Raw genomic sequence first — 12,814 nt, forward strand, 5'->3', positions numbered from 1 at the left:
CGAAGGGTAATTAAAAAGTATTTTAAAGAAATTTTAATATGGATTTTGGTAATTAATTTCTTAAAATGCTTGACCTCTATTTATTCAACTTAGTATTGTTAAAATATTAATACTATTTTTTAACAGAATAGATAGACAAAATAGAAGAGAGGCTTAAGAAATTTAAAACTTTAGTGTTCTAATTAAAATTCAAAAGTAATTTATTCATATTTTCAAACGTGTTTCCAGTACGAAATTTAGGTTTCTTTCGGTGTAATTCTGTTTCTTAGTTACTCGTACCCCTTTGCCACTCGAGTTTCAATTCCGGTTATTTGCGGATGCCGCAACTCTTGCCAGTGCCATTCCCTTCCGCTTTTGTTATTAATACAAAGTACTTATGCTGCCTGCCCCACCGGCTTTCCCCCTCGGATTCAAGGCAATCCGCTTACAACTTTTCCAGTCTTTGTTTATTCGATTCCCTTTCGCGCGCTTTCCTTTTCGTGTTTATTTTGGCAGTTTATTAAAACTTTGGTGCTGCTTTCGTCATTTTAATTACAATACACCGAACAAAAGCGAAGCGGCATTTGTTATCGAAAGCCACGCCCCTCTTGGACCGCCCACTGGCTCGAAAAGTCGTCATTGCCACAACTGGCACGCAATCAATTCAACTTCAACTCCATCAACGATTTCGCACGTGTCGCAGGCTCGCAGTTGAGTAAAGGCTTGAAATTCGGGCTCTGAGTGCTTTATGGTACACACGAAATGGCTCCATGCCCCGAAGCCCCTTCATCATCACCCACACAGCTTACCGAAAGGGGGGCCTGACCCACTTCCCACATTCCATTTGGGTTTATTTGGGGCGCAACCATTGACTTTGACTTTGGAATTTGTCGTGGCCTAAAACCCTCCAAAAAAATGGCATGATAAATGTGCGTGGCGCGGCCAAAAGCCTTAACCCATTACGTTCCAAATTTGCCTATATTCCATATTGATTGAATACATTTTCAATGCCTGAGCAGAAGAAAGAAAAGTCTTAAAGGGATTCGATGAAAGGGATATTGCACTTGGTCTGCATAATTAAGCATAATTAAGATAATGCCGGGAAGCTTTGCTTCTCGTTGTAGAACTTCCTGCTTGTGCCACTTTGTTGCTTCACTTACTTTATTCCACTTTCCTTCGCATTCTTTCACTCTTTCTCTCATCTTTGATTCGCTGGAAGCAATTTAGTGATTGTGACTACTGCTGCGCTTGAATCCTTTTGTCCCCTGTCATTGAAATCCTGTTTCAAAGGCCATGACTTTTTTAAGGTCTCGGTTTTCGCGAGCATTAATTGAAACATTTGACTTCCTGAAGCTCGGCTTTCCCCCTAGTTTTTCCTCCGTTTTTCCAGCCTCTGGCTGTCTGCTTCTAATTGTATTAGCCAGATTCATGTTAGGAGCCTACGTGACCAGCATGGAGAAGTGGTATTATCTGCGTCGTGATTCTTGGAAAAGAAGATCCCTGCCAGCCAAGCTGAACATGTCCCTTCATTAGCATAATCGCTATAAAAAAAACTCTGCACTAGTTGCAGAAAATCCTATTTGCTTGAAAGTCTCGACTGCGCTTGTTGCCCATTTGCTGCTTAAACAAATAGATTTCTCGTAATTGCTTTCGCAATTCAACAAAAACGGGAAAAACCGCACGTACCGAGAAAATACAAATTTCTGTCAATAACAGCAACAAACAATTAAATTTTTTACGCAAACAATCGCAATGAAAAACTTACTGTAACGATGGCGTTGAATTTAAAAATAATACAATATGCATAATGGAAATATATGGCCACAATCGAATGTTTAAGTAAAGCATTGCAATTATAATGGTGAAAATTCTTTGACTTTAAGCTAGATTACCAAATTAAATGGCCACAAATGTCAGTTTACTTTGTTTTCCCCCCTCCTGCAAGATTCCCAACCCTCTTCAATATTTTAAGTCGACTGTCTGCCCTTGGAAAATCATTGCTGGCTGCAATCCTTCGGGCTAATCCAATGTATACATAATGTATGTCATATATATTCAATTGGCAATCCTTTAAGCCCCGCTTTAAAATCTGTTTGTAAATCTGTTTGGGATTCCCCGAGTGTTTAACTCGATTCTGAAGCCGAAAAAGTCAAACGATGAATGTCAACATTTCGCATAAATTGCATGTCGATTGCCAACGGGAGCCCGAAATGGTCTCTTGCCATTGATGTTGACTGGTTTAGGCCCGCTCACTCCCTGATTGATTGATTGATGGATGGATGGATGGATGGCTGAATAGCTGGATAGACGGCTAAAACGAATTTTGCCGCTTCGCTGGCATCGCTTCTCATCTTTTTTGTGTGTGTGGGTTTTACATTGCCACGCCCTCTAAGCACTGCCAACTATCAACAGTTGGCCGCCAAAAGTTTTCGCAGCTACCTTGTCCTTCTCGCTCGGCTTAACTTTGGCTATATTTTGGCATTTTTATAACTTTTACGCCTGCCAGTGTTTATTTTGCTTTACGACTTTCCACAAATTCCCGCAGTCTCAGCTTACACACTGTCTTCCTTCTGTCTTCCTTCTGTATTTCTTTCCTTTTCCTTCTGCCCTCCCAACCATTCCAATCTAAATCTTCTCCTGGCGCGTGTCATTTTGTAGCCTACTTTCTGGCTGAGCTCGCATTCCTACGCCGCATTGTGTATACGCAACGTATGCCCGCGAAAACGTTTTATGGCCAACATAGCCTGGCGTGCTAATTTATACGTTAGAACCGGATGGGCCCTCATTTGATACCACCAGCGGCCCCAGTCACGCCCCAATGGATCATAAAAACACAATTTTAATCATAATTTTTTCTTGGCGCTTACTCCCTGGGATTTTCGTCTAGGCAAATTAGCAAAGGCATTTCGATAAATGCAAGGAAGTGGGTGCATAAAAGTTTCAGTGTTATTATTAGCATTCAGAATATATCAGGGAATGTTGTTTAATTCACATTTAAATATAAACATATAAATATAGAATCTAACTATTGCAGATATCAAAATTGTTGTTAAGCCATATAATACGATTAATAACATTTTCCCTTCATTTGTGGCTGAACTTGACATTTAACGTATATTGTACAGCTGACAACGCTGCGTATACGCAATCTTTGACATTTGGCAACTTAAAGTGCTTTAAGCTGCCACTAAGTCGTTGGCCAGCAACTTTCATTTGATTTTCAGCTTCTTGCCGCAGCCCGTAGAAAGTTTTTCCCCCTTCGAGCGTCTTTTTGTCGTTGTGGGTGGAAAAAAACGGGTGGGCGGTAAACTTTGGGGCACGGGAAAAGTTTGCCAAGCACTGCAACAATAACAAATGCAGGCAAAGTTTAGATAGATTTCCAACCCTTCGCGACTGCACCTGCCTCTCACGGCATGCAATTAAAATTATGTGCCCCAAATGCAAAAGAGTTTTCTGCCACAGCCTCGAAATCATTTCGTAATGCACTAGGATCCAGGCTTAATGCCGGTTGGTAATTTAATCGGAAGGCGAATTCAATTTAAAGCAAAAGTTTCTGAATAAATGAAATGATGGCTGTCAGGGAGTATCGAGTGAACTGGGACCATTTTCCAATCGCCACTTACAATGACAGTTATTTAATCCTCTCCGGGACGTGGCTGCCGCTGCTTATCCTTATCCCTTTTTGCCTGATTCCTGCCGACGAGTATCAAGCGATTTAAGCTGCACTCAATCGATTTTATAACCCGGCCCTCACATGCGATGCATTTTAATTAAGAAGGAAGCCCCAGAGTCCTCCGGAGGCGGACCGTTACATCCTCCAGCCTACACCTTTTTATCAAGGTCCTGTCGCCTTGACATGCCACGCCTCGATGTCCTTCAGCCGCTTTCTCAGCCTCCTCAGCCTCCTCAGCCTCGCAGCTCCTTCTGCAGCTTGCAATTTTAAACCCAAATTGAATTACTTCTCCATAGCCGGCATCGTTGGCGGTCTGTTGGGTGGGCCGTCTCCTTGATTTTCCCCGGGGGAAAGGACTGCCTGACAACCCGCATATTTGATGAGGCTTTAAGAATGTCGCCTTTTCAGCCGGCAAGGAACAGGTAAAATAGAAGGCAGGAATGTCGAGCCGACGGTGTTAATTGGTCTGGGGAACTCAAGGCATTTCAGCCTCGTCTAAATTGTGCTAGGTGGTCAAAGAAAATAGTAGTGGTACTTGGACAAATTCCTAGAAATCCTGCCTTCTTTAAATTTACTTTTTAACAGAGAAAACAACTAACCATTGAAATAGAAACAAATACTCATTAAATAGTTATAGCCTGAAAAGTATTTGTTAGCTCTAAAAAAACTTTAAATATAAATAAATTAATATCAGTTTATATTATTAAAAGATAATATAATTGTCATAAATTAATGGTTGTGCCATCAATTTTATTTAATTATTTAATGTGTCAAATAAACAAAATCATGTACATTGGCATTTAAGTTATTTATGGTTTTGATTTATCATATGAACATTTATATCATTCCCAAACTGCATTCAACCGAGAAAAGTTCAAGAGGCATAACTTTTTAATTCGTGCATTTTATTCCGCAAAGAGCAATTAGGCTAGCATTCCGGATAATTCATTTTATTCAGCCATAGAAATACAGCCGACCACAAGTGAGAAAATCTAATAAAATGTTTTGAGTGGAAAAATTTAATATAAATGTGAATTCAATTTAATTACGTCAAAACGAGGTGTTCAAGTGACGCTGAATTTCACAAATAATTCATTGGGCTTTTGAAACCTTACCCACAGCACCCAACCATCGTTTTTTTGGCATTTAATTAATTGACAAATATTTGGACAAAGGCAGCAACTGGCTGGACCAAGGCTGGCCGCAAATTGAACAATAACACAACGAGCACTTCAAACGAAATTTATTTGATAAAATATTATTTCTTCTCCCACCACGGCAGCTTGATTTTCCAATTAAAGCACCAATTCGGAATGGGCTAAAACTAAAAAATCGGGCCAAAATCAAACCAAGCCAAAAGCAAACCAGACCAAAAGCAAACGAGACCATGCCTTACCGAAACGAACCCAAGCTCTGTCCATCGGTTAACCGTGTTCTGTGCTCCTGACAGCTGCCGCCCTAGGGGCCAGGATCAGGGAAAGTGTCCTGGTGGAGCTGCGAGGCAACAATGCAGGCGTGAACATAAATTTCAAGCTCCAGTGAGCCACCCAGAGCCCTTCAGTTCAGAATTCCACCCCTCTTTGGTCAGGGCTAAAAGTGCCAAAGTTTATTATTAAATTATGTTGGCAAATAAAACTGTTGAACGTAAAATCAATTTCGGAACTTCTCTCTGCTCCTGACAATGCCCACTGAGAAGTGTCCTTTGTTTCTGGGCCAAGTCCTCTCTCTTCATTCTCTTATTCTTCTTTTTGGCATCCTGTGACCGACTGAACCCAACTAATCAAATTAGGCTTAATTTAAAAAAAAAAAAAAATCAACTCGCCCAAAAAACAATTCTTCATCCCGGGGGAACCCTTTTCGATGCTGGTAATCGAATATGCCCCACTCATCAATATCGCTAACGGCTCTTCAACTCGCTGGTCGAGACCGCAAATAGCCATTGGATGCCCGAAAATCGATTCTCGATATATGGCGTGTTATATATAGAGAGACCTCTCCACATGCGAATGGATTTTTCGAGGACCTGAAATAGCGCAAGTTCCGTTTAGCAGCTGAAAACTGAAATACTCATATTGAATAGGCAAATTCCCAGGTCAGGGCGGCCAGCAAGGAGACAAGGAGCAAAAGAGATGGGCAATGGAGAGCGAAAGAGAGAGGCTGACAGCTTTCTTTATAGAATTACTTCTGGCGCAATAACTTTTCCAACTGAACGAACCGTTGATGGAGCACACTCGCTCTCTGCGACCGCTTTTCCACCCGGCTCCTCCTCCCGCTTTTCATCCTCTTTCCATGCCATTCCATTCATTGATTTGCCTTTTGCCATGGCCAACTAGTGCAGGACACGGACATGCGACGTGGCCCAGAGAGAGGAGCAGACATGGGCCATTTCCTCTTGGCTCAATCCCCTTAACACTCCAGCGGCCGAGCGTCCACAAATGAGCCCGGTATAAAAATAGTTTGCGGTGAACTCCATTCTGTGCCTGGTTGGCCCTCCGTCCGTAAACACTTAATATTATTTATTAAACTGTGTGTTCCTCCCAATTTGCCTAAATCTCAATTTTTAATTTCCTCTCACATTTCCCTTAACCCTCCGGCAGTCCAGTGTCCGTAAATAATAGGCTGACAATATGGGTTTGTGGGAAAATTAACTTTTAGCCTGGTCAGCTTTATTAATTTGAAGACAACAGCCTATAATATAAACTATGTGTGTGAGTTTGCTTTAAAGAACGGCAATAGTTTCAATACTTTTGAGCTTGTTAAGCTCGATAAATAAAATCCAATCGCAAAAAGCCGTTTAGTTTCGCTTTATTTTACCTTTAATCCGATATTTGCCAAACAAATTAGTTCACCAATCCTCGATGCTCTGTTTTAATTAGTTGGCTTTATGCAATAGTTCTATGCAAATAAAAATGAACTCTGCATCCGTTAAAATTTCAGTATTTTCGATTGCATACAAAAGCGTTTGCACAAACGATGTAAAATTGTTTGCAAACGGTTCGTTAAATGGTAAACTGTGCATGTTACCTATTCAAACATGTATATATTATTTAAAACATATAAATGCATTTACATAAACATTTATGGACATTCAAATATTTGTTTGAAAATATGCACAACATCTATGAAATCGCAATCTACAGGAAGTTGAGCAATGCTGCCCCAAAAATGAGCATTCACAAAAAGTATTATATTAATAATTAATATTTTACTTAGAATTTCAATTAGAAATTGCAAATAAATTCCATAGTAAATTAATCCCAATAAATTCTTCATTTCATAGAAACAATTATTTTCGAATGAATTTGGTCTTTTAATATAAGTAGATTTCCCTTTGTGATTGTTTATTATTTCAAGTTATTTTAATATATTTCGATATTCTAAGAAGACGAAAATTTTCGGCTAAACGTAATTCTCGATTTCAGTAATGACAATTCCGTTCCCACGAATTTCGTATTTTAATATTGGTGCCATTTTCAAAGAGTTCTTCTGTAAGAATACCAAGGTGTTAAAAGTAAGTCACCTGATCTGGACAATAATTCCTGTTGCTGTTGTCCTTGCTGCTTCCTTTGCTGTTCGATGCGGGTGTTTCAGCTGCTCCTTTTCCCATTGTTGCTAAGTGGCCATGCGGCTAACCAATCACTCGAGTGTCCTGTTCCCGGAACTCTTTGCTCCTGGTTCCTTTGGGGAAGTGAGTGAGGATAAGACAACGGCCAAACAAATGGCGGCAGGTCCGCATCTGGCTGCTGGCCTCCTCCTCAATTGGCCCAGATCCTTGCACGATGATGTCGATGCCGGCGGGCCACTCAGCAATGATTAATTACACTTAATTGTAATTTATGCGCCACTCGAGCAGCAGCTCTCATTCTTCTCCATTAGTCGAAGGAGGACTCAGTGTCGGGGAATCCACTTTATTGAAATCTAGGCCTCTGGGCTCCCGCTCCTATCCTGTCTACTGTCCCCATCTGTCTCCAGCTGCCGGCAAATGTCCCTTTTGTTTCGCTAATTGGCCATTAAGCTGCCAAGATTTTTAAAGCGTTTAACGTTGACTCTCGTTTTCGTTTTCATTAGCTCGGGCTTAGGAGCAAAGTCCGTTTGACTTTTGTGCCGCGGACGAAGGCCTCCTGCTGCTGGTCAACAGAGCGGCCATCAGTCCACCGCTACATCCAACAATTCTCCAATAAATCAAGCCGTTTCCTTGACTTTTCTTGTGGCTGTTTGCCACCGAAAGCATCGCTCATTAATCAGGACGACCTCGGTCAATGGGTAATGTTCATTTGATGGCAGCTTGTTGCAGCTCAAATATATCGGAGTTCATTTCTTTTTCGTGATGATGCGGACAAAACAATTTGTTTTTCTCTAGCCAAGGTAGAAGGTTTCTGGCAAGAAGATACATAGGAAACTGGTGAAGGTATTTTCTGTGGCGAACTTGTAAGTCAGGTGATGCAACTTTTTACATGAACTGTAACAAAAATAAGACCTTTATTTTTCAATTAAATACATAAATAATACATTTTAAATGAATTCATTTCTCGGATCCTTTGACCAGCAGATAAACTCTTCTTTTCATGATATCGAAAGTATTATTAAATTATTTACCGCCGAGCAAAAACTAAAATGAAACTTTATGAACTCGACCCCACAATGTCTGTCCCCGAATCAATAATCATTATCGAAAAGTTTCCTTTGCCAGCTTTCATCGAACCGTGTCCTTTTCAATTCTGTAGCCTAATTAGATCACTTCGATGCAACTGTGAAGTGGCCGAAACTGCCAACGAAGTTCTCTGGAGTTTTTCGTGGAAATTCAGCACTCGACTGTAATTTGAGCAGTTTTCCCGGGCATAAAAATTACGGGGCCCTGTGCTTTTTACGAGCTGCGTCAGCGGCGAACTGCTGACATAGATTCCGTTCAAATATTTCGCACTACTTTTCATTTTACGATGGCACGCAATGAAAAGTGAAAAGCTGAAAGCCTTTTCTTCCCGCCCTCTTTAGCGCTCGTCTTTTGTTTGCTTAATATTTGCGCCGCCCTGTTTTGCTGGCACTTTTTTTGTGTTTTCCTCCTGATTCTGTTGTTGCAGCGAAAATAAAAGCGGAGCAGTGCAAACAATGCTCCAGAGTGATTGCCGTGAAACATGCTGCGATTTTCCCCGGCCGACACGCCCACCAGTTGCCAACCCGCCCATCCATCAGGCCATCCAACCATCCATCCATCCGTGTGTAGTTGCAGGCATTTTCAACACTTTTGTTTGCATGCTTAAATAAATTCTGGAAAAGTGGTAAAAAATTCGCATGAATAAACTGCGAAAATCAAAGAAGAAAACGAATGTATTTGGTATTTAAGCCACCGCAGATGGACGCCATCGAAAGTTGTTTCGCAACAGCTTTTGTGAATTTAAATCAAATGTTTCGAGTGCTCACTTCACTGTAGTTCGGCGAGGCAATCGAAAATTGCAATAAGGATAAGTGTCCCGGCCAGGAGTGGCATCAACAAATTATCTAATCGACCTTTTTTGCCACACGTTGAACCCTTCACCTCCCACTTTGTCCTTTTTATCCTGGTCAGCAAAGTGAATTGCAGTCACTTGGTCCTCCGATTCCATTGCAACTGACAGCTGTCTTTGCAGCATTAAGTGCTGAAACTACTGAGTCTTGGGAAATTTGCCACTTCCGAGGAATCCAGCATTGACGGCTTACAACATCTCTATTTTCGGTGGGAATATAACTTTGCCCCTGGCACGACAGAGATAACACTGCCAATGTCTAAAAATGCCTCGACATGTTCAAATATTAAATCTGAGCACTGGAGAAAATGGGCAACTTCAATTTAAAGGCTACGTAATACACCGGTAGAAGCAATACATTAGTCTAAATATATTTTAATTGTAAATTAATGGTTCTAATTTATATACATTTGTATTCTGTTGTGCTAAATATCATATTATCCCAAACACGACCCACTTTTATCCCATGATAATAAAGGGTTTTCATAGGGGACTCACCTAAAAACTAACTAATTGGGCAAGAGTTTTCTTAATTAAAACTGTGTTTATCATCGCAGAGTTATAGCGATTGCTATTTTTTTAGTGCCCAGAAGAGTGGCAGTGCTGATGCTGCGTCATAGTTTAATGGCCCCACAATTGGCACAGAAGTTGACACATTCTCTCAACTGAGATGCACTGAGCCGCCCTGAGCTGCGTCGAGTTGGGTGGTTGTTTGGTTGGTCGGTTAGGGTAGGTCGGTTGGAAATAACGGGGCATTAGTGGCTATATCCCGTCCCTCAGGGAACGTCGGCTGAGCTGCATTTTCGCATCAAATGTCGGGCAAAACTGCAGTTTTATGACAAGTTGTGCCGTGTGGAATTCGTGGGAGGATAGGCCAACTACCCGCAGTTGAACCACCCGCGTTCTGTGGTGGTTTCAACCACAGTTTAGCGTCTCTCTCGAACATATCAGAAAAGTTCTGAATTATTAATTACTAAATGTCGAGGGCTATTTGCCCCGAACATCAACTACATATCACGAACACACACACAAAAAACACACACACACACATACTCAGCCATGGGAATTCTGTACCTTTACTTTACTCTTTTGTACCTTAAGGTGATTGCGTTGTGTAAACTGTACCCTAGAAAAGGAAAAGTTAGTGACTAAGGACGAGTAATCTCGAATTGAAATTATGTAAATAAACAGCAAATATATCTATACTGTGCTACCACCTAAGCGACATGAAGTTTAAGCGGAAACGGAAACAGAAACTACCAAGTTTTTAGACGTAAGCCAAATGGCAAAGTCATGTATCGACGTCACACTCTATGTAAGGCTCTTTTGTACCTCTTGCTCTCCCACTTTCGAATTTACTAAGGAACCCTTGAAAGCGCTAAGTGAAACTTAAACGTTTGTCTAGCTCTAAGTAAATTAAATTTAATTAAATATAATAAAGCTAAAAATAAAAATAAAGTACAGGCGCAATGCATGGATAGCGAAACGAAGTGGTCAATGGATCATTAGCCACAATTCAACAATTATGCTGAAAGCATTTAATAGTCTAAACATGAGCAACATAATCCGCATAGAGGCAAATTAACGTGTAAATTATTGAATCTCAAACAGCATACATAAGTCAAGCAAATCCGTAGTGGAAAAATATAGTTCATTGTTGCTGTCTATTACGCCTAGAGAATGGATAAATAAACTATGAAACTATGCATTAACACAATATCAGTACTAGTTAAATGTGTGTGCGTTTGTCATTGCATATGTAGCCGAGAGTCGCCCTATTAAAGGTTTAGCTGTAATTGTATTTTTGTGTATATCTGTATATGTCTCTGTATATGCTTAGATCAAAAATCCCACATCACCTCTGACCTTAAGTTCATATCCTACTTTCCCTGTTCTCCCAGCATAGTTTCCCTATTCTGTATAAATTGAAAATCTCTCAACTAAGTTTACTCAAAAAGAAAACTACTAAAGCAAAGTGAGAAATACTTAAATAAATACTGAAGCATATTGATAAGCAGAAGCTTGTGTTTTTGGCTTTCAGTTAATTGCATTTCCAGCAGGATTCAGCCCAGATTGCTTTCGATAGCAAAAAAGGCTTTTATCATTGACAGACTACAGAAACGTATTACGTTGAATTTGATTCAATTATTGCAGTGCCAGTTGCTACGAAAAGGTAAGTGTTAGTTTTTTTTTGTGAAATGTATTTTTCCACAAATATATATCGGCACGTCACTGCCGATTGTTTCACTTTTTTGAGGCTGTGAGTGGGTGGTTTTGGGTGGTGTATTGTGAGAAAATGGCAGTGGCCTTGCTGGCTTCGCATGTGCCTGGAATTTCGAGTTCATTAAAAATTGTGCAGGAATTCAATTCAATGAGCACCGCAAACGAGTGTTTGTCTGGTGTTTTGTTCGCTGGCCTGAAATGCACTAAATGGAAAATAGAATAGAGGAATCATATCTATACAGGAAATTAGGGTGGCCTTTTCGGTAGCGAGGGCTTCTATGTCTACTAAATAACATAATACAACAATAGCTAACCTTCAAAAGATATTTGAATGGTAAACTTTTTATGGACATTTGGTGCAAACAAAAACATATTTGCTCTCATTAAAATTTTACAGACACACTAGTCGTATGAGTAATATTTGGTAAAGCTATAAATTTCTTTATTAAACAAAATATTAAATTGAAGCAAAACCAACGGATAGGTTTTACTTGATAGATACCATTTTTAAATAAACATATGGTTTTGCATTTTCAAAGAGGTCCACCTAAAAAACATCCAAGACTCACACACTTGCTCCTTTCTTGAGTGAAGTTTTAATTTCCGGTTTGAGGTTGCCAGCTGAAAGTCCGAAGCCAACGCCAAGAATTGCTCTCCTCGGATTCGCGGCTTTCTGATGTTATTATCGCACAATGTTGGTGTAATGTGCAATATTATGGCAGACAGTGGATGAAATTTACAAAAAAGTAAAAAGGTGTCTCCCAACAATGGATTTTTCTGAATAGCGAAGCTAAGCAGCAAAATGAAGTTCAGAAATCGAATAAATATTCAATTATTTACTTGACTGGGAGTTTCTTTGAGCTTTGGACTTCTTTACAATGGAAAGGGACACAAACACGCGAGGAAGTCAATATTGAAATTTTCCTTGAGCATAATGCGGGTTACAGCCATTTACATGAACGTATATATATATATATAAAAATGATATTGAAGCATCTGGCTGAAGGCAAATAAAAAATAGATGAACTCACTTTCCCTTATGCGCACACATGTGTGCCCCGAATTGCGGAACGAAGGAGAAGGTCCTGACAAACAACTCAAGGCAGCCAGGACATTAAAATGAGCAAAATGTGTAATAAAAATCCAACCTGATCCCGTTCCCAAATATTTGCTTATTTGTAAAAGCCAGAAAAATACCCTAAATTGAAGTCACTTCTAATCAAGCAGATTTATGACAGCCAAAATAAACGAATTCTATATGGCAAGTTCTGGAGCAAAAAGGATACTTTAAAGCTGTTTGGCCAGCAAATACGGATTGATTGAAGTTAATTGAGAGGTGAATCTAAAATAAAACATTGTGATTTAGGGAAATTTGAGATAGGTCATATATAAAATTTACATATTCTCATTGGCAGAACCAATTAGGCTTTAAATTTTG

Source organism: Drosophila mauritiana, chromosome 3R (assembly GCF_004382145.1).
Source record: "Drosophila mauritiana strain mau12 chromosome 3R, ASM438214v1, whole genome shotgun sequence".
In the NCBI taxonomy this organism is placed as follows: domain Eukaryota; kingdom Metazoa; phylum Arthropoda; class Insecta; order Diptera; family Drosophilidae; genus Drosophila; species Drosophila mauritiana.